The following is a 24,541-nucleotide window of genomic DNA, read 5'->3' as shown; positions in this document are numbered from 1 at the left end:
ATGGTATTATAAGAGCAGAAGCAGTACCAATTTGAACTGAAGGGGCTGGAGACAGGATGAAATGAAGAAAGATGTTGGACTTCTTAGATCCTGCAGGACTGGGCCATACAGCTATTTATCTGCATACGTGCACTATCCTTCAAGAAAAGAGAAGTATCTCAAAAGCAATTTAGAAATTATTAGAGCCACTACCTCAGTTTCAATAGGCCAGACAGCCTCTGACCACAGCCTTGGAGTTGAGACCATCCTGTGGAGCCAGGGACTGGGACTCCCACCTAGAGCCAGGGGAGTGGTGCTTCGGCTCCAGTGGGTAGAGCTTTGAAAGCAAAGCATCAAAGCAAAGAGGATTATTCTCAAGCCTTAATATCTGATGGAATTTGCCTTGCTAGGCTTTGAACTTGCTCTAGATCCGTCACCTGTTCCTTCTTTCCTATTACTCCTTTTTAGAATGGGAATGTCTATCTTTTTTATTTTTAATAGATCTTTATTGGAGTATAATTGCTTCACAGTACTGTGTTAGTTTCTGTTGTACAACAAAGTGAATAAGCCGTATGCATACATATGTCCCCATATCGCCTCCTTCTTGAGCCTCCCTCCCATCCTCCCTATTCTACCCCTCTAGGTCATCACAAAGCACCGAGCTGATCTCCCTGTGTTATGCTTCTGCTTCACACTAGGTAACTATTTTACATTCAGTAGTGTATATATGCCAATGCTACTCTCAATTTGCCCCAGCTTCCTCCTCCCACCCCGTGTCCTCAAGTCCATTCTCTATGTCTACATCTTTATTCCTGCCCTGCAAAAAAAAAAAAAAAATGAGACGGGAATGTCTATCTTATGACTGCCCATCATTGTATTTTGAAAGCACATAACTTGTATAATTTCACAGGTTCAGAGCTGGAGGGGAATTTTGCCTCCAGATGAATTGCACCTCATGGCTCACTCATAGCCAATTTAGACGATATTGAGATGAAACTTTTGGACTTTAGAGTTAATGCTAAAACAAGTTAAGACTTTGGGGTTGTTGGTATGCAATGCATATATTTTTCATTCAAGAAGAACATTAATTTTAGACGTTCAGGGGTGGAATATTATGGACTGAATGCTTGTTGCCTAAATTCATATGTTGAAGCCCTCTCCCAAACATGATGGTATTTGGAGATGGGGGCTTTGAAAGGTAATTAGGGTCAATTAGGTCATAAGGGTGGGGCTCTCATGATAGTATTAGTGCTCTTATAAGGCATCAGAGAGAATTATGGTTTGCACTCTCTCAGCATGCATGCCCTTAGGAAAGGCCACCTGAGAACATAGTTAGAAGGAAGCCATCTGAATGCCATGAGGAGAGCCTCCAACAAACCTGATTATGCTGGCACCCTGATCTGGGATTTCTAGTCCCCAGAACTGTAAGAAAATAAATTTCTGTTGTTTAAGTCACCCAGTCTAAAAATTTGTTATGGAAGCCCAAGTAGACCAAGACATACTTTTAAAGGTAAGAGTTGAATTTTCCAGTTGCTGAGTATGTCTATTTGAATTATTCATTCCAGAACTGAGGAAATAACCACAAGATGGGTTTGTGTCTTAGCCCATTCAGGATGTTATAACAAAAATACCACAACCTGAATTGATTATAAACAATAAACATGTATTTATCACAGTTCTGTTGGTTGGGAAGTCCAAATCAAGGCTCTGACAGATCCAGTGTCTGGTGAGAACCCACTTTCTGGTTCACAGATGGCACCTGCTCACTGTGTCCTCACATGGTGGAAGGGGCTAAGGAGCTCTGGGGGAACTATTTTATAAGGGCACTAATCTTATTAATAAGGGCTCCATCCTCATCTAAGGCCCCCTCCTAATACCAACACTTTGGGCATTAGGTTTCAATATATAAATTTTCGGAAGACACATTCAGTCCATAGCCATTCAAGAATCCACTAAATCAACTGTGAGATAGACCTGGAGTAAAATTTCATCAATCACCTGACCTCCTTAAGCTTAAACTCTGACTGGTAGACCACAGTGACACTTTTGGTCTCCTGGAATTAATTTCATTTCAGAGGCAATGCCTAAAAATCAAAATGTGATTCTCTCTTTTTTTCAGTGCATAGTAACCTTGTTAAAAGGCAATAGATGCCTTTGAGGAGGCTGGGAGAAAGGTTAGCAGTATAAATTTTGGCATTGTAGGAAGGTTCTTCCTTAAGGAGACCTGACCTCCCTTTCATTCATGGGGTTCTTGGTCTGTAAACTGGCTCAAGTCTGGGAATTTATTAAGGGGTCATGACTCTGTTTTAATGATTCCAGTTAGACTTCTATTCACTTGACCGAGAACTCTCCCACTTATACAGATTAAGTAAGAATTTAGTAGACTTCCCATCTATGTCACTGCTAGGGACACCATGATCAATTAGCCAAGTCCATAGGTCTGCTCAGGTCAAGATTATTCTGAATACTGCTTTGACTCTGTTGTCCATTATGGTAACCACACCCACCTTGTGACATGACCCAGTCACTGTGAGATTCAGTTATCCACGTTGCATTTAGTTGTCCAATTCAGCAGCAGCACTTCTCACTATAATTTCTGACCCACAAAGAAAAGTGACCACAGACTCTTCAAGGATTCTGGGGCTCTCCTCAGCAATTTATTCCTTACAGTGGTGGTGAAAGGTGTGTCCTCTGGCCCATCCTGGGGTAGATGAGAAGGGCTTACATGATAAATCCATTCTAACATGCCAGAGTTGAATGCATGGGTGTGTGAGAGCATATGACCCAGAGGGGAGGGAGCAGGGGACAGTATTTAAAAAATAAAATAAAACAGAACTCTTAGAAAGATATTTAATAATAAAGTGTTTATTCCTTGCAGTGCTAATGCTATCAAACCACAATCTCTGAAGCAAGGACTTGGCTTTTCCTTTTGGTTGAATATAGTCTTCCAAAGTTCAGGACAATTCACTACCCTTCACACTAATTTCCCTTATCTTCCAAAGATAGTGACATAACTTTTTTTCCACTTCCAAGCAAGAGTAAGTACCTACAAATATAAATGAGCCACAGCTTGCAGATGAAGGGCTTGACTGTTTTTTTAGACACTGACATGAATTAAAGCCAAAGGGGGAGGAAAGTATTGCCAGTACAGCATGATTCTATCAACAAAACTTGAAGAAAATTTAATTCTGTTTTTAAAATGCTATTAACTCTGAAAATAATCTGTCATGCAAAAAAACAAAAAACAAATTCTAAAAGTTTTACCCAATACCCATTCTAATAGTTTAGCCTTGACACTTCAGTATACAGAGCAATACAGAGCTGAAGCTGGTTTTTTAAAAATTAAACCTACATACCTTCAAATAAAAAATCATCTGGGAAAGTGATTTGCATATTACACAGTTTACGTGCAAAGACTACAAGGGGTTAACTCCTAGGCTAGTGCATTTGAGATGTAAACATTTTATATTTACTTTAATGAATACTGTTTATACCTGCATTCTGATCATGTATAAGGCTATTTTTTTTAGAACATCTCAGAAACATTGGTTTTACATAATAAAAAAAAGAAATCAAAGATTTTTTTTCTGTTCTTTCACCTGTGTGTACCTTTTAGGTTCATGAATATGGGTATCAGTGAGACACTGTTTCATTCAAGGAATGATATGCAAAGTTTGAACTGTAACTATCAAACATTGTTTATTAATTACAACTGACATCTATGCTTACATATACCATATTATTTTAATTATTTATATATTTATGTTTCTGTCTGCCCCAGTAGACTGTGAGTTTTTTGAAGACAGATTCTGTCTTACTCCATTTTTTACATCCAGTAGCTGGCACCATTCCTGGCATGAATCTCTATTGGCAGCATGTTTTCAACCTAAGTCCCCTCCCCATGCAAAGGTTTCTTCAGCCCTAATGATTGGATAGAATGCAGCAATTCAGTAGAGTATAATTCACATGAAAAACTGGCTGTGACACAATCTATCTAGCAGGTTGGCGGCTCCCTTATCTACAACTACTGCAACAACTATTAGCATTACGAAATCATACCTTGTAACAAGTTGAATCCGAGAAAATCTCTATTTTCATTCAATATAGAGCTCAATGTAGCAGTCTGGGAGCAGAACGTCTGGGAACCCTGCTACTGCCTCCGAGACCTAAGCTGTCAACCCCATCCCCATATTCTTACTATTTTTAAACCCCTGATGTGTAGAATTTAGTCACCACACACCCCAGTTTATGACACACTGCTGTCATCTGTACTAAAAAATCACATATTTTATCTTATTTTCACCCACTATATTTGATCTATTTTTCCTTAAACATACAATTTTCCTTGAAAAGTAGAGTGTTTTATAGTTTAGATGAACTTAGAGTGTAATTTTATTATATACATATATTAAAATTTAATTACTAATCACTAATAATCACATGCTGTTTCCTATATGTTCACTAAACATTATGTTTTTGAGTTCTGTTCATTTTGCCAGACATAAATATAATTCATGACTTCTGCATCCCATCATATCCATATACCACAGTTTACTTATCTACCTTGTTAATACCTCTTAATCCTTGCTACCACAAATAATCCTGCAGTAGATATCCTCACATATTTCCACTTGTGGACCTTATCTCCATGCTCCATTTCACTGAGCACTGCCAGATTTCCCTCCAAGGTAGCTGTACTAGTTTATACTTCTATCCACAGTTCTTAGAAATTCTCACTTGCCCACATCCCTGCCAACACTTGGTATTATGTATTTTCTAACCTTTGCCAATTTAATGGGTATAAAATTATATCTCATAGTTATATTATAGGTTGAACATCATTTCGTATACTTGTTGGTCATTTTTTATTTCTCCTTCTTTGAATTGTTGTTTATACTCTTTATTTTTCCTTTTGGGTATTGTGTTTGTGATATTCATTTGTAGGAGTTTCTTATATATTCCAGATTTCTTTGTTGGTTTTAGGTATTCGAAAACTCCTCCCAATCTGTGACTGTCTCCTTATTCAATAAGTATTGATACTTACTGTGTAAGAGTCACTGTCCTAGAATCTGCAGATAGAACAGTGAACAAAACAGAAAAAATCTCTGCACTTAAAGATCTTATCGTAGGAAAAAAAACCCCAGAAAATAAGCAATATAAGTAAGTTACACAGTAATATGCTCTAGAACAAGATGCTGAACTACCACAACTTCTGGATCCCTCCCCAAGACCACTCCCACTTAAAAAATATCAAGATATTGAGAAAACTTTGAGAAAACCCAGGGAGCATTGCTGAGAAAGGTTTGAACTAACTGGTGTATGTGGAGTAGTAGCATTGGCTTGAGGCCAAAAGAGAGAGGATACCACCCTTGGGGATCTGCTGTTGTATCCCCTTCCCTTTTGTTCCTCCCATCTCCACTGCTCCTATAGCTGTATAACTCACATTTCTGGTCCAGGTGTTCTCAAAGGTTAAATCAAAACAAGACAAAGTCCTCTGCTTGGGAGCTGCTGAGAGAAACAGGGGAGAAGTAACTAACCTCAGATGAGAAGCATCTCACCCTTATCCTTCCAAGCACCCAGGGCTGGTGAATTATAATCTATGTATGTCTCATCCTACAGCTGCTTCTCCTTGGGTCTTGGGGTGCAAAGTGTGAGGATCTGATCTAAGGAATTGTTTAGTAGGCTATGGTTTTCTGGTACCTGGTCTCTTCACCTGAGGTGTCTCTCTCTTACACACACACACACACACACACACACTCCAAAACATACACACTAAAATCTTTGGAGCTGACCCTGACAAGGGTCTGGCCTTCCTCTATTTGTACTACCTAACAGCATCGGTGAGACTCCCAGGGGAAAATGAACTCACAGGCCTGGATAGCAAGACAGTTAAGGAGCACAACTATTTCTATATGGATATCATTAGGAGAAATATTAGAACAGACACACCAAGATTTCAAAATTGAAAGACATGTTGAAAGAAAGAAAGAAAGATATTAGCATATGGAGCAAAAACATTAAAAAGAAGGCAAGTAATGAAGGGCTGGCAATTTCAAATAAGGTATTAAGGGATGACTTCACTAGAAAGGTAACATTTAAATAAAGACCAAAAGAAAAGGAGGGAGTTTGTCACATGAATAACTGGGAGAACAGCAAAGCAATCCAGGCTGATGAAAGTCAACTGCTGAGCTGGAGCTAAGAGAGAGGAGGAAGAGTGGCAGGAAATGAAGCCAAGAGGAAATAAGGCAGACTATGGGGGTTGTAGACACCATTGTTTTGGGTTTTGTTTTTTTTTGTTTGTTTTTTTTTTTTTTTTTTGGCCATGCAGCATCTTAGTGACCAGGGATTGAATCCGTGCCCCCAGCAGTGGAAGCATGTAGTCTTAACCACTGGACCGCCAGGGAAGTCCCTGGATACCCTTGTTAAAGCTTGCTTTTACCCTGATGGAGCCAGGAAAGCCATTGGAGGGTTTTGAGCTAAGGAATGACACGATCTATCTTATGTTTTAACAGAATTACTCTGTTAAAATAGAATACAGGGGCTTCCCTGGTGGCGCAGTGGTTGAGAGTCCACCTGCCGGTGCAGGGTACGCCGGTTCATGCCCCAGTCTGGAAAGATCCCACATGCCACGGAGCGGCTGGGCCCGTGAGCCATGGCCGCTGAGCCTGCGCATCTGGAGCCTGTGCTCCGCAACGGGAGAGGCCACAACAGTGAGAGGCCCGCTTACCGCAAAAAAAAAAAAAAAAAAAGACTACAGGAGTGAAAAAAAAAAAAAATTGACAACAGGAATACCAGCCAGTAGGTTATTCCAGGTGAGATGATGGCAACTAGGACTCGGGTGGTACATGCTGAGAAATGGTCAGCTTCTGGATGGAATGGAGGGAAGTGTCCATTTACTGAGTTGGGGAAACTTAGAGAGGAGCAGGTTTTGGAAGAAATATCAACACAGTTTTGGCTGTGTTAATTTTGAGAATGCTTAAAGAACATTCAAATGAAATGTTAATTATGCAAGCAGATATAGAAAGTCTCTATGTCAGAGGAAACATCTGAACTAGACATAAAAGTCCTGGAAGTCATATAATATTAAAGAACTAAAAGTTCTTCAATGTGATGAATTAAGTGGGTGGAAGTTCTGATTTTTTTTTTTTTTTTTTTTTTTTGTGGTACGCGGGCCTCTCACTGTTGTGGCCTCTCCCGTTGCGGAGCACAGGCTCCGGATGCGCAGGCTCAGCAGCCATGGCTCACGGGCCCAGCTGCTCCGCAGCATGTGGGATCTTCCCGGACTGGGGCACGAACCCGTGTTCCCTGCATCGGCAAGCGGACTCTCAACCACTGCACCACCAGGGAAGCCCTGAAGTTCTAATTTTTGAACAATCATATCATTCCTGGGATAACAAGTACTCAATCATGACATATTAGTTTTAATACAATCTAGGATTCAATTAGCCAGTATTTTATATGCATAGATTTTTGTACCTGTGTCCATGAGTGATATTGGCCTATAAGTCTTTTTTCTTGACGATAATTTTCTAACACTTATACCTCAAGTGTTGGTAACAGGTTTAACCTACTTCATAAAATGACTTTGGCAACTTTTCCTCTTTTGATATTTTCTAGAACAGCTTGTATAAGATAGAGTATATGCCTTATAGGCAAGGAAAAAGATTTTGGGGTTTATTCCAAGTGTGATGGGAAAGCATTGGAGGATTTTGACCAAGAGGATTACAAAATTTAATTAATATTTTAAAGAGATTAATTTAACTGTGAGGTAGAGAGGAATTATAGGGGGCTATTGCAGTAATCCAGGTGAGAGATAATGGTGCCTTAGACCAGGATCATAGCAGTGGAGATGGAAGAAAATGAACAGATTCACAATATATTTTGGAGAATCTAGTCAGTGACTGTGTGTATACTTGAGTTTCTGAAAGAGGAAGTGGTGACCATTGTGATGATGATGATTTCTTAAAGGTCAAAAAAATCACATGTAAGCAGGACAGTAGTCATACCATACACATGACATCTTTATCCCTAACCCAAATGCAAGTTAAATGTACAAATTATATTAAAATTGGTATTAAAATAGGTCAGATTAATCTCAAACCTCTCAATAATATGTTTCACATTTTTGAGGAGACACTTTTAAGTGCATTTTGCATTGCTGCCAGGTGTTCATAACTATTTCAAATAACCCTAGACTGGGATTTTTTAAATCAAAAACTAGGTTTCATTTTTGTGGAACAGGAAGATCCAGCTACCAGTCTCTGGTGAAGATTCTCACTGTGTAGAGGATGCCAAAGAGTGTAACAATGCCAACCACCAGAAGTATGATCCCACACAGCTTGGCCCATTGCATCTTCAATGGGTTCAGAGTTGTTGAGAAGGACTCAATACACAAGACCCTGGTTGGAACAATGCTTAACTCACAAAAAGGAGAAGAGATGCAGCAATATCATCATCTCTAGTGTGCTCCAGTCTCCCATGGCCAAGGGGTCTCTCCAGAGAGCTGTCTCAGGGCAATGAACTGCACATACCCCTCTCAGGCTGCAGAAGAGAGGAAGAGAGTGGGACTGGCCAGGTGCCATATGACGCACATGCTTAAGCAATATAAGAAGTTCACTGCACACCCAGGACAAGGAAAGATTTCTCCTAATAAGTAAGAAGAATCTAGGGTCAAGCAATAGCTTGGAACCTGGCCTCCACATAAGGGAAAGTTCCAGACCCAGAGCACTAATTGGACGGTCCCAGGACAGGCAACAGGTCATGTGATGACTGCTTTCCCAACAATTTTTATAGACAACTGCTATTTATTCTAACTTTTCCGTTCTCAAGTACATTTTTACATCCACATGGGAAGGGATACTGATAGGAAATCATAAAACACTATTCATAGAAAGCTACCCAAGTGTTGTATGATGACTTCAAATTTTCTAATCCATCCTTCTTCTCCTATACATGTTGTTAATTAAGAAAAATTGTTGACTTAGGAAATAGTAAAATATAACTAAATTATACTGATTTGTAGTGCCTCAAAAATAAGTATATCACAGAGAGTCAAGGAGGAAATGCTCACAACAAAAATTTCATTGAAAACAAAAGTATCTGAAAAAAAAAATGTTTTCAACCTTCCAAAAGCAGCAGGTGGGTTATGGAATTCTACCAGCTCAAGTAATTTTAATCTCTGTTTGGAGATGAAATTGCTTAAATCTTTACCGCCATAGTGCTTTCTTGCAAGACATATTTGAATCAGAGCAGCCTTGATATCTGCTAAGAATCTTCTCTCAAACTTAAGAGCTTATTGTCACTGGTTCCCCAGAGGACTGTTCATTTTTATGAGTTTACATGCGATTATGTCTTATTTAATAGACTCTATCTATTTAAGAGCATCAACAAAACTTGTATCAAACTGCAGACTGGCAAAAAATTTCATATGCTACCAGTGAGAGGATCCATGGAAATAGACTGAAAAGGTCAAAAATAATTTACTACAGGCTTTTTTTAATTGTTGAGTGGAAAGCTGTCTATCTGTTCCTGAGAAAGAAGAGGGCGTCTAATTCCCAAGTATATAGAGCTGACATACTATGATTTCTGAAAACCTATGAAAAAGAACACTACTCAGACTTCAAAAAGGAAAAATATACTGATCCTAAAATACAAAAGTCACACTATCTGAACTTGTCACCCAATTTGGGAGTGTAATCTAGTGTTTACTGGTATAATATTTTGGTAAACCATGCTACTATGATGTTTTATTTTTCAATTGCACTATTGCCACATTTGTGGCTATGTATAAATTTCTCTCACTTTAAAGTGAAAGGTTGTTGAGGGCAGGGAATCTGGTGTAATGGTAATAAGATGGATGCCAAAGTTGGAAGACTTGAGTTTGAATCTCATGTATGACACCTTTTATGTACTGAAACTTAGGCAAGTCACTGGGCCTCAATTTTCTCTTCTTTAAATGGGGATAGCTATAATAGATTCTTCTCAAGGTTTTAAATGATAGGATGTCTGATAAATGCGTAAATTATAGAGCACTATACAGATATTGATGACTATTACTGCATATCTGTGTATGCTGCAGGGCGAAGCACAGTGTTTTGAACATTCAGAGCACTCAATACCTTCCTGTTGAATGGAACACACTCAATTTGAAATAGTGAATTAATCTTATGTGATAAGAATTGGGAGCTTTCTTCTTCATGAGACACATTACAAATTTGTGAAATAAGCCTAGTTTTCCCTAAGACCCACAGCCTGTTTAATGATCTCAAGCTGTCCCTGTGGCATCCAAGAGTTTATTACCTGATTTTACCCAAAGCCCTCTCCTATCCTTAGTTGTCTCTTTCTCAAGAATCTTATTTCTGTAAAACTCAAAAGTGTCAGTTGGCCAAGTGGGTAAACAAAGCTTTGCAAATAAGGAAAAGAGAAGTAGAGGAAGTAGAATTATCTCAGTGTTTCCCATTCTGTGTGTATCAAATTTTCCTAAGTTTTTCATAAACACTGGTCCCACTCTGAGCAATATTAAAAGCCTGCTTTAAAACATTTAAAAAGTATATTCAGATTTTGTATTTAACTAATGTTGCTGTAGTCTTGCAAATTCCTGTAATGTTTATGTGAACCCTAGGTTCTACCTGGGGAAGTTCAAGGTTCCACCAGTAGTATACGGACCACCAGTTGAGAACCACTGACCTAACAAATGAACATTAATGCCTGATAAACACTTAGGCTAAAGGAGGATATATTCTTCAGATGTATTTTCTGCAGGTAGATCTTCAGAGGTTTCGTGTCAGAGGAATTTTCAAAAGTCTCACAAATACAGTAAAATTCTATTATATGATATTCCTGATATTCAGAGTATGTCAACTCAACAAACCATAATTAAGAATAGGGACTATGGACTGAACCAATGAAAATTTGAATATATATTACTCATTAGTTATGTGATCCTGGACAAGTTGTTTTAGTTACCTTTAGCCCCACTACAAACTCATTGTGATGTTTAGAAAAAGCTACTCCTTCGTCAAAGTAGTTTATTGTCTGCCAGAAAATTTTCATTTTATATATATATATAAAATAACTGTATGCATACAGTTGACCCTTGAACAACACAGGGATTTAGGGGTGCTGACCCTCTACACAGTGGACAAATCCATGTATAAACATGTATAAATTATAGTTGGCTCTCCACATCTGCAGATTCAACCAACTACAGCTCATATAGTGCTGTAGTATTTACTATTGAAAAAAATTTGTATATAAGTGGACCCACGCAGTTCAAATCCATGTTGTTCAAGGGTCAACTGTGCATGTATATATACAAATCTACAGTGACCACCAATGTGAATGATAATTCTTACAGTTTATGCAGTGCACAACCATGAGGTGATGATCCCTTTCTCATAAGTAAATGACATTTTACTTTGCCATTTAAAGCATTTAGGACAATTTCAGTAAATGTCTATTATTAATATTACATATAATAATGCCAAACCTATATATCTATTGATACAAAAAGCCTAGAATATTGATATTGTCCTTCCCAAACAATAACATATCATCACTGTAACAAAGTACCACTGTACAAATGTTTTACACTTCTAAATGAGAAGGACAAACAGTAAAAGCATTAAAACCATTTTCAAAACACTTTTCAATATTTTGGAGTCTGGTAAAGTTTCTAGTCAGTCCAAAACGTTTGCATTGACTAATGTATACTTTCCAATGCCACTCAAGTTTTTCTTTTTTCTGTTCATCTCTTCTCATATATCTTACATTAACAGAAAATAAGCACATAACAACAAAGTTATGCTTGTAGTTCAAATCTGGACTCAGATGCCCAGGAAAAGCAAGCACAGAAGAAATATCAAGGGGAAACAAAACATATTTAAATTACATTAGGTTCCCCCTGTTGAAATAAAATTAGAATTTATTTGGAAAGTTAAAATTTGCTTGTTTGCTCTCTTTGGTTTGGTTTTGTTGATTTTATTTGTTTTTAGAGTAGAGGAGGGTAGTTAAGGATTTGGAACAGGAGACAAGAACTTTCATTTTTAAACAGATTAAATTTATAGATTGATATTTGTATACAGAAATGTTAAAGAAATCTTAGCTCAGCCTTTAAGCTGAACACCAATCTCATAGCCACACTCTAGTCTAGAAGCAGCTATTCATTCACATTAAATGCAAAGGAGAAGAACATGTTTATAAATGGGAAAAATAGTTTATAATTAAGCAGAGCTGAATGCTCTAACAGACAATATGCAAGGAATAAAAATGAAAAACATTTGAGTCCTTCTTTTGCTTTCTTGGTCTAACACATCTCTCCTTGATGAGCTGGTCTGACCACAGCTGGGCTTTACATTTCTGTAATTAGCACAGCAGAAGCCCAAGCCAGGGCGCAGCTTTTCCTCTTCTATTGTTTGCAAATTGGGGGGCAGGATTCTAAATGTCAGATGCTTCTTCCTATTACAAAGTGGGCCTACTAGCTCCTCAAAACCAGTTTGAAAACCTCTCAAGAATTATTGAATCGGGCCCCATATCTCACATTAGATAGGGATTCTAGCAGCAGGGACTTCCAGAGGGCTTGTCAGTTTTCTTAGGAAAAAATAAGAATAGAAATAAATGAGCTTTTATGTTGCCTTGTGGAAAGCTCTGGTGTAAATTCTGAGGTACAGGATCCTGTCCCTTGATTTCACTTGCACTTCATTCCATTGAAGGAGAGATGCTTTCTTTTAAGTCAGAGGAAAAAGCTGGAGGAAAAGCCAAATCGTGACTTCTGTTTGAAAGTTTTATAATTCCTAGGCAATCATTTTCATACCTACTTACTGACAGCTAGATCTCCTAAGTCAGTAAATAACCTAAGAAGAAAGAGTTTGGATCTCGTTTCCCTGACAGTTACATAATATGTAGGCCCTGTAAAACACTAGGCACTGCTTTTATATCACGAGAAAACTGCCGGCTATCCAGACACCTAAAAGTTTTATATAGTCCTAATTACTGCAGTGTAGGGTGGCAAGGAACTAAATCAACCATCCCATTTTTTCCCCCTGTGAGTTTCCAACTCCTGGAAATAAAACTGAGGATTAACTTAAATGGGGAAGAAACCCTACGTTGCTTAGGTTATTTGAAAAGTCCATGTAACTTGGACACCACACACTTTCATCTACTTCCCTATTTTTCTAAATTAGATGAAACCCTAAAGACCATTATGCAAAACAGAAAAGTAATCATTATTCTGGGAGTTGTACAGGTCAGCCTTGTCTAAGAATCTGTGGCCCATTAGCAAGTAACAGTATAAAATTCCACTCAGCAAAGTTGCATATATCACCACAAAACCAAAGAGCAAGATCAGATTCGTAACATGAAGGGCAAGAATCAGGGTGATGGTGGAAAGGAGGATGGAGAATATTAGAATCATGTAGGCTAATTTTTCACCCCTGGTAGGTCAATGCTCCCACTCCAGACTTGAGAACCACTACACTCAACAAAATTTTCTATACCTTCCTCTCTTCTTCTACCTGAAAAGGGAGGAATTTGGTGCCACCACTGCAAGGACAGCCTTGATGGAAAGGAGGAATCATATCCAGAAGATAGAAATCACTCGACTGATGAAGGACAATTTCATTCTCATATATCAGTAGGCTCATTCAGCAGCTAAGTGCTTAATGGGTTAGATTTAGTTTTTAGAAAAAAAAAAATGAGGTAGATGGTTTAAGGAGAGAAGAAGAATAATTAGAAGAGTAGCACCTGTAGTTACTTAGGTCTGGTTCATCCTTAACCTTACTTTCTACTGATAATTCTCACAACTCTCCCATGAACTTCCATAATTTCTCTTCAAACCAACACATCATTTAGCCAGTAGTAGAATAAATGTTGTGGAGAGTCACAACGCAGTTCATGTATTTGGATCCATTACATTACCCTCCCTTTACATATGTGCATATATGTGTGTATATGTATTCCTCTATATATACATGTGAGCATGTATGCACGTACTCAAGTGGGTGTATGTGCCTCTACAAGCATTAGTTCTCAACAGCACAGCTCGGTGCTATCCATTAGAACTTTCTGTTATGGTGGAAATAGTCTATATCTGCACTGCCCAATATGATAGCCACTAGCCACATGTGGCTATTGAGTACTTGAAATGTAGCCAATGTGACTGAGAAATTAAAATTTTAGTTAATTTAAAGTTAAATAGCCACATGTGGCTAGTGGCTACCATACTGGACAGAGCAGGTATAGAGTATCAATGTCTTTATTAGATATAATATTGGCACATGTTGGCACAATAAATATTCTAGTTGTTCACAGATCAATCTCAAATACACAGAACAGTAGATTGTATATACTGTATATATTATGCATATATTATCATATGAATGGATGAGTCTTAATTAGCTAATTTGTCAAGAACAAGCTATGCAGTCGTTCAGAAATTCAGGATTCCAGTGACTTCCAAGGTAGTCCTAGGGATTGCCATTCCATTTGACTAGAATCAAAACTACTCTAGTAGTTTTTTGACTAGAGCATGGAGAGGCTATGTCAGAGGTTTTAATAGCCCAGGCCTGGAAATAAGATACTTCCAGTTATGTTCCATTGACTAGAATTCAGTTACATGCGCATCTATCAGCAAAGAAGGACAGAAATACTGTTGTGTAAATTCAGGAAGAAAGGAAACATACTTTGGTAACCAACTAATAGTATATGCCACTACCAATGATCTTACTTTTCTTTCTACATTTCTGTATTTTGAACATTTTCTATAAAAGTACATGTTCTCCCAAAACCAGAGAAAACCAAAGTAACTTTTATTTTTTGAAGGAGTACCACATATCTTTCCTTATGAACATACGATAACTAATATTTAAGGTTGAAATATACATTTCAGGCCCTTGAAAACGATAAATCTGGAAACATAAGCTTTATTTATAGAAGATACAGGAAATTAGAGCTGAAACAAACATTTGACAACATCTAGTCATTTGTCAGATGTCAGTGTTTCTCAATCTTTTTTTCATCGTCTCCCTCAAAAACCTTTATAAACATTTTATTTCTAATAACCTCCACTGTGAAATTTGAATACCACAGATATGCTATATGCCTGTTTATGTTATATAGTTCACCCTGAACAACGTGGGGGTTAATCCATGTATAACCTAGAGTCAGCCCTCCGTATCTGTGGTTCCTCCATATCTGCGGTTCAACCAACTATGGACTGTGTAGTACTGCAGTATTTATTATTGAAAAATTTCCATGAATCCCTGCAGTTGAAACCCTCATTGTTCAAGGGTTTTTTACATATATATATATACACTATATGGAGAGAGAGAGAGTAAGATTTTTCACCCTGGAGGGTCACAAAACTAATTAGTTAATCAACCAGAAATGATACTCAAGAGTCTTGACCACCAATCCAGTGCTGTGTCACTATACTGTAGTGAATCCTCACATTAGTTAACACACATATTAGCATCACAGTTGTCCACAGTGTATAGAGAAAGAGAACAAAATGAATAATATAAGATACAGTTGCTGGTTGGGTTGTTTTAGTTTGCTTGCTATTTGGCTTGTTTATTTTATGTTTGTTTAGGGTTTTATTTTTTTTTCCTGTGTGGTAAATAACTCAGACAGAGGTATACGTAGAGTTTCAATAACCGTAATTTGTAAAAATGCTGTGCAAGAGGAAATGACAATCAAGTCAAAGTAAAACTCATACCTAGTCATCTATCTACTGACCAGATGATATATTCAGGTCACAATATGTTTCCCCTCTTAACACTTTTTTCATTTACAAAGAATGGTGAGTCTCAGGATGGGTGGTCTATGCTTTCCAAGTACTAATCCAAAACTTGTTAAAAAAAAAGGGGGGGGGGCGGATTTCTCACTGTTGCCAATACCAAAGGGATCAGGATGGCTGAATTTTCTAAGGAAGTAGCATTGCCACTGTTTCCAACCAAGCACTAGCTAATGGAAAAAAATAATAAAAAACAACCACCACATCTCCCAAACACCTATCTGGAACATGCTCTATGATCAGAGCAAAACACAAGGAACAGATGTGTGTCACACCAGAAATGGCTTTCCAAATCTATGAAAGTAATTTTTAGAGCTACTTTAAAATATTTTTAATACAGGACAGATGATGGCACTGCTATAGACATCAGAATAATTTGACAAGAACAAATTTGGTGGTCCTGATGTTGCATCGGATTGATAATGATGACAATTTTATCAGATTTAATTATAGAATATTGTGCCTTTATTTGAGAGTAAGAAGAAACTGAAAAGTTACAGAATTATTTTAAATTCTTTTAAAGTACCTGCAAAATAAGCATAATCCAGGTTTTCTTTCTAGTAACTGCTTAAACTTATATGGTAAGGAAAGTTATATTCTTTCCTTGTAGTATGGCAGGTAAAATTGTTACTTTAGAACATCAATCCATTAAATTTGTTTTTTTAAAAGATCATCTTTTAGATTCCATAACTCTAGCATTCCAGATAATTTTCTACTATCTTTCAAATAAAAAAAAAATTCTGGCTACAATTGCACTATCTGACCTTTGCATTAATAGACTTGCCTCTTGCTTGTCAAGCTAATAAAGAGTTTGGGGAATCATAAGGACTCATCTGGAAACGATAGAATTTCTGCCTTTGTCTTTCTTTCCTGGACACTAATGGCTTTTTGTCAGTCGTCTTCACTCAGTGTATGACACATGAAGCCATTCCATTTTAGTTGTCCATTAACTTCAAGCATTATGACAAGAACAAAGAAACCCCTCAAAGAAACTGAACTCACTCATATTAAATTTCTCCAATTCCTCAGCTTATAAGGTGCTGTTTTCAATTGTCAAGAATGTTCATAAGAGTAAGCGATATCCATTACTAATTAAAACAAGCTGTTTAAACAAACACAAAAGGTCACCAAGCCTGTAGATCAACATATTCATGCTATTGTTTGGTTTCCTGGTACATTACCATCTGATGATTTGTTTCTATCTTCTAGTCACCTATTTTTCTAAGTAACAAATATAGAGAGTAAACACGCAAAAAGCAACCTTCCCCAGTAGGTGCCATGAGGCCCAGGGCTCCAATGTGGCAGTGGATATTGTTTCCTTAAGATCAGTAATGTGCATCATATCACTGCAAATGAAAGCAAAGAAATTTTCATTTATTTTTCCTGATTTTTAGGGATCAAAGGCATAAACTACACAGAAAATGCAGTTTTTATGAGGAAAAGTGACACCTGTAGTTTTCTGCAAGATTTTTAAACAAGCTTTTATCTATATGGATGTGCTAGTAAGGCACAAATAAAATGTAATACCATGTCTGACATGCTGAACAATGGGTTATTTTAAAAGTTTTCTTTATTTTCGTGGCACTAAATTCCCTATAAAATAATTTGAAACTGTACACGATCTTGGCTTGAGCTCTGACATTTGAAACTGACTTTTCTTTTAAAATTGTATTACTTAACAGTTTATTAATTACACAGAGGATATGATCTCTGAATTAATATCAAATCAACTGAGTAAGCTGGTATAAGGAGACAGAAAGACTTTTTAAGCTATGTGATATTAAGTTGTATGATTCAATAATTATAATTAATTCTAAATTGTCAACAGAAATAGAAGGGAGGAATAACTTAAATTAACAAAACTCAAAGATAATTCCCAAACCTCACTTTAGCCAGTAGTATCAACATTCTCCTCCAAAACTTTTCCCCAAAAGTTTTATGCAGATTAATTTACAGGTTTTTAATTCATTTTATTTAATTTTTTAACTTACAGATTTGTAATTCAACTTAATTTTTTCTGCCCTAAACTATTCAGATATATAAATGAAGCTTGAAGGAAGGAAGAATAGAAAATAATCTTTGTTGCTCATCTACCACATTCCTGTCTTAGCGATAAACCCTTTACATACATCATCTCATATCACTTTTTTGCCATTCTATGAGGCTGGTAATATTATCCACAATTTGCAAATAAGGATAATAAAGCTCAAAGACTTTACATAAATTATCCAAAGTCATCCAACCAGCAATGAGTAGAATCCATACTAAGACTTCAATTATATAATCGAGTCCAGCAGCCTGAGGAGTTGACTAAAGTCAATGTGATTCTTTGACATTAGCTAACCAGAAGACATACTGAGTTTTAAAGTTTTAAATGGTGTTTATTTACAGTAAATAATGGAGTTGCCTTATTTCATTCTGACCCTGTGATTATACATATTGTGACTTTGTTTCCAGCTTTTACAGCATTGTAGTTCTGTGGTGCAGGGAAGTATTTCATTAGTTACCATACAGTGAAAACAATACAAGTTGGATAGTAATGTTGACTTTGCCAGTCAATGAAAAACAACAACAACAAAAAAATTCAGACATTTGTATATAGAAAGCTACAATGTTTAGACATTTGAAAATTGTGATTCTTGTCATATTCTGAGTTTCTGCCAACTTATAAACACCGCTTGAACTCCACTCAAGCATATTCTCACTTCAATGCCTATAAAATTTAAAAGCAATCACATTTTGGGGTACATATAACACTGTGAAAAACAAGCAACCTTCAAAGCAGAATCTATAGAATAGTGCATTGAAAGCTAAATCTGGTACTTTTCCTGCTCATCTAAGCAGTTTCTAGTTAAAAAGCTATTGTATCAAGTCTAAACTAAGCCAAAATGAACATGTTTTGCCAACTTCAGAACCCACTTAGAAATCATTATTTTGTTTTGGCAAATTCAGTTTAAAACATTTTGAATGACTAAAAGCATAAGAAATTGTGAATTGTTTCTTAGAAAAAATTAAGCTTCACAGATATTCAAAATAATATAAAAATAGAATGTTTGATTCAAGAATGAATAAATCAGAATACTGGATTAAATGTTCTTTAATAACCTTTGTTTCTAAAGTATAAGCGACGTTCCCATTTTTTTTTTTTTAACTTTCTGAAACACTAAACATCGTAAAAGGAACATGAGGATACTTTTGATGACAAGAAAACAGAAGTTTATCCAACTTACTACCTCCATGAAGACCCTCCATTGTACTTCATTTTTCTTCTCTTCCTTCACACTTTCCTGGGCATTAACATATTCACCAGAGCCTTATTAGGAAAAATCAAAGGAGGTGAAATTCAAATCCATTGATTCTTGCTATCTCTTAACTACTCTGATAAAAGGTTTGGTGGAGAAAATGGTTTAAACTGCAAAGTAAAGTGTACCATTTGATGACATGTAAGATTAAGTTTCTCCAGGCAACTGAGATCTGGCTATAGACTGTTTTACCCCTAACGATATTAGGAAGAAAGTAACTCCATTGTGACAAAGAACATATTTTGTATAATATACAGTTAGTTGTTCATTAAACCTTAGGAAAATAAAGACTTCATTAAAATAAAGACTGAATGTCAGTCCTTATAACATACTAGAAAATACATAGAACTTAAAAGGAGGCCAAGATTCAAATCCCAACTCTCCTACTTTTTAGTTATATGATCCTAGGATAGTCCTTTAGGATTTCCAAAACTCAGTTTCTTCACACATAAAGTTAATAATACATTAAGTTGTTGCAAGAATTAAATGAGATAACACACAAAATACTTAGCACATTATCTGGAACCTAAAAGATATTCAATAAGTGTCAAAGAGAATTCCAATAATGCAATTATCCCAGTAAAGTGACATGTTAGTGAAAATGATCCAATGACTTCATTTTTATCCATCTTCACATCCCATAATAAATAATTCTTTTAATTCCACCACATGCAATTGCAGAGTACAGGAGACCAAAGGAAAAGAAGAGGAATCAGATAGACTACAGTAAAAACTCTTAACAGTTCTGCCATATGTCATGTGCACACATTCAGGGACACATGATCAAGGCAAGGAGAAAGTAGGGTAAGAATATTTGACTCAATTTTTAATGAAAACTCAAATGGCCACTTTATTTTGCAAAAGATCTTCAGTGGCAAGGCTTACAGACTTGGTGGTTAGTTATAAATTTAACAGTGCATCGTAGGTACACATGTGATTCTGTGATAGATTAGAGACCTCTAAGCCATAAAATAATGTAACATAGGAGCACATATTATGGGGGAAGGGGTAATAGTGAGTGACTCTTGTGATTGGGGGATGGATTGAAAAATACAAGATCAATTAAATAATGAATATAGGTTATTTAAATGGTATTAAGAAGAAGTTCAAATATAACATTGGAAATCTGCATTTCATAGCAGAGGAGGGTGCAGTGAGAAAAAGAAAGAAAACAGAAGGAAACCTTTTATGACTAGTGGATTTCAAGGCAGTAAAAATGTATAAGTATGTTCTGCACTGTCATTTTATTTGTCAGCAAGATGTAATATGGAACTTTAATAAGACATTGCATTTGAGATCAAAACTAAGTTCAGCTGATAACTATACCTTAGACATTAGCAGGTACAGTGAATATGGAATGTCACAGCACAAATATTGTAAATATGATAATATATATACTCACAAAAATCACTCTCAAGATGACCCTCAATGATCTCTGCAACAAAATTTTCTCACTCTGCAGTAGTTAGGGAGTCCAAAGGCCTTTTTTGTTTTGAATTCCCCCTGTCCTTTTTAGACCAAGCTGGCAGTGGTTCCATCAGTATAATTCTCTTAAAAATTTTGTGGATCTTCTACAAATCTTATAAGGTTTACTCATTAGATAAAAGCCACACCTACAAAACTTGTTTCAATAAGTCCTTGTTTAAGTTTCCTATAATGCTGCTATAGAAAAACATCCTAAAGATTCTTAGAAGCTCTGTTGTAAAAATGAAAATTTTGTGAAAAATGTTCTTAAAAGCTGTACAGGGACTTTTTTCTGTTAGATGCACTACCTTAAATCTTTCTGAGTTTTTCCACAAAGGATTCCACCTTCATACTCAGACTACGTCTCCCTAACAGTGCCTGGATTTGATATTTACTCAGACGCCTTTTCTGATTTTCAGCATTGTTTGCTGTCTGGAGAGCCTGGGCTTGAGAAACAATGTTTTTTAAACTCAGCTCCTTAGTACTTAATGAAACTTTTTTGAACTTATCTTGCTCCTCTTGCATTTTATTCTAAACAAAAGAAATGACGAGGTGGCAATTTCAACACTCTGCCTGGAAATATCCTTAGCTAGATCATCCAATATATTAAGTACATTTTCCACTTTTAATGTAACCACAAATGATGGTGCTGAATTTTCCATAAATATGTAACAACAATGCCCCTTTCTCCAGCTTACTATGTAACGTGTTTCTCAATCTCTTTAAGCCCTGAGGAAAAATCTCCTCAAGGGCTTCCACTAACAGTCTCTTCAAGACCTTTCTAACTTACGCTCACCACCCAGTCCCAAATCAACTGCCGCATATATTGTTTTCTGTTTCAACAACACCCCACTTCTGGTACCAAAATCTGTATTGGCTATTATGGTTGTATGACAAATTTTCCCAAAACACAGTGGCTTAGCACCACAATAATCATTTATTATCTCTTGTGATTTCTGTGGATCATGAATTTCAGAAAAGCCTCAGCTAGGAAGTTTTCATTTGGGGTCTCTCATGTGATTTCAGTCAGTTGTTTGCTAGAGATTCAGTCATCTGGAGACCTTTTTTTTTTAATTGAAAAGGATAATTCAAGAGGTGGAACCCAGAGCACAAGAGGCCAAAGGGAATCATTCCCAGGCAGTAGAACTGAGCCTTAATCAAAGGACTGGCAACATGTACCTGCCTGGGCTCCAGAATACTTTGGAGCAGTGACTCTTGTGTGCCTCTCATTTTTCCCAGTTTGGAATAGGAGAGTCTACAGTGGTCATTCTTGCCTGAACACCATTGCATGTTGGTTGGATGGGGAATCCGATAATATATTGCTTCAGTTCAAAGGCCTTTAAATCAAGAACTATACTCAAAGCGTGTTAGTTGGCGAAGCTTATTCACAGGTAGACCTGAGTTAGATGACAAGATCTTGAACCTAGAGCTTGAGCCAATGCTGTAATAGATGAGAACTTCTGGAGCCTTGAGAGGGAGAGGTATATTTTACACTTGGGAGGAATGTGAATTATGAGGGACTGGACAGAGCACTGTGATAGTCAGCCTCCAAGATCCTTGCCTCCTAGGGTTTATGTCCTGTGTATTACTCTCTCACATCTAATTAAAGTTGGCCTAGATGATCAATAGAATATGACAGAAGTGATGGAATTTGACTTCCAAGCCTAAGCCATAAAATGTATTTTGGTTTCTGCCTTAGCCTCTTGAATCTCTCACTCTGGATCAAGCCAGTCGCATCTTATGAGGACACACAAGCAGCACTGTGGAGAGTCCCAGATGCAGACAACTAAGGCTTGTGGCCAACTGTCAGCACTCACTGTCAGTGAGTGAGCCACCTTGACAGTGGATCCCCTGGATTCAGTCAAGCTTTCAGATGGCTACAGCCCTAGTCAACATCTGACTGCAATTTCACAGAAGATCCCAAGTGAGAACTACCCAGCTGAGCCCCGACCAAATTTTAAACCCACAGAAAACAAGAGCTATAATAAGTGATTGTTACTGTTTGAGCAACTAAGTTTTGGAATAACTTTTTACACAGCCATAGTAGCTTATACATAAATACAAGATTAATTAAGTGTTGAAAATAGGCAATAATAGAAAAGTAAAATTATAATAAAGAAAACAGATTATATTTTGTAGCAGAGAAGGCACATCAAGAAAAAAAAGAAAATATGGCAGGAGGAAAGATATTGTGACTCAAGAGGAAAACTTATGTGTGTTTTGCAATGCACTTTATTTCAGTAACAAGGTATAATATGGAACATTAGTAAGACTATATATAAGATCACTCAAGAAGCACATATGATAATTATGTAATAGACATTAACTGGTACAATTAACCCAGAATTTCATGGTACAAACATTATAAATATGTCAATGTCATACATACTAACAAAGTGCACAGAATCAGTTAAAAAACAAATTACAAGTATCTAAAAATGCACACTTCACAAATGGAGACCATGTTGTATAATTTCAGAATGTAAACAAAGTTATTCTTTATCATTTTAACAAGAATTTAAAATATTGTCAGAATTTCTTTTAAATGAACTTGTATTTACTATAAACATGGCACCAAAAGTTTGTTTACTTTTATTTTGCTTGCAATAGGCAATATGTATTAACCTATCCAACTTTACATATAAACTAATTGTAATTATTACAATCCATATAATTTAGCAGATTTTTTTAAAAAATTACACCCAAGCAACACCTTTCCATATGGCCAATTAGTAGAGTCGTAAAATGCAGCAAATATATGATGCTGTATTGAACATCTGTGTTGGTTATCCTATGGGAATTTTTAATAAAGGACCAAGCAGCATATTGATGTTAATTCTACGTTACCGGGACTTTAAATAAAAAACTAAAATAAATAGCATCCATTAAACTGATCATACTGTTGTAACTCAAATTGTGTTTATTATGCTAATGGAACATGAAATTAAGAAAAAGACCTTTATGCCAGTGGAATTAATTAATGAGCTTTATGAAGGCATTGGGATGTAATTTATTTCTAGATAAGTAAGTCTAATTTGCAGTTCCATGGGTCTCTGCAATGCTGATTGTAATAGTTATTCCTGCAGATGTGCTGCTCACAGCATGTCTTTCCATTAGAACTGAACACCTCATTATATAAACTGTACCTAATTAAACATAACACAGTGGTGACTTGTTAAACTGGCCTTTTTAAGTCAGTAGCTGCCTAAGCTAATAATACTGTACACAAGATTTATATCATCTTCACTGTAATACCGATATTAAAATATACTGCCCAAAGGATTGATAACTAATGTACCAGTATGTAACAGGTACATTTCTGATTCTGTGATAAGAGGTTAAAGACCAGCAGCCCAGAAAAATAAAATGAATTCTTCCATTTGAAACTCAAGAGTACTTGGGAAACTTTATTAAAGCTACATAACCATTTTTAAAAATCAGTAAAATAGTCGTGAAAAGAAAGTGAACACTGAAAGTAAAAAATATAAATAAATAAATGTGAAAGATCTAGGAAACTTCAGGTGTTTTTCTAAGCGCATACGAAATTTTTTCAGACTCAACATACTGCAGTTACATTTGTCACTTATAGTCACATCTGGATATAAAATATGGTATTTGCCACTACAGATAAGGAAAATACTTATAATAGCAGACCTTATGCTTAAATTGGGGTTTTAATAGACATCCTTAACAGACACTATAATACTCTTCCTTTCTTTAATTGTTGACTAGTAAGGTAAAAATATAGTCATCAGGCTTGAGCTCAATAACACAAAGTACACACACAGAAATACTCATGCTAATTCATGTTCTTCTCCAACTCCACATTCATCTGGTTATACTATTCACACTTCAACACTCAACTCGGGCCTAAAATGCTCTGAAAAGCTATTCTTGACCCACCTGGTCTTAGATATCTCTTGTTACATCTCCTGAACACCACTACTTCTCTCTAATTATTTCAGGTATAATACTGTACCATTATAGATGTCCAGAATATGTGTCT

Source organism: Grampus griseus (assembly GCF_964374135.1).
Source record: "Grampus griseus genome assembly, chromosome: 1".
Lineage (NCBI taxonomy): Eukaryota > Metazoa > Chordata > Mammalia > Artiodactyla > Delphinidae > Grampus > Grampus griseus.
Note: the sequence above shows the minus strand (reverse complement) of the source record.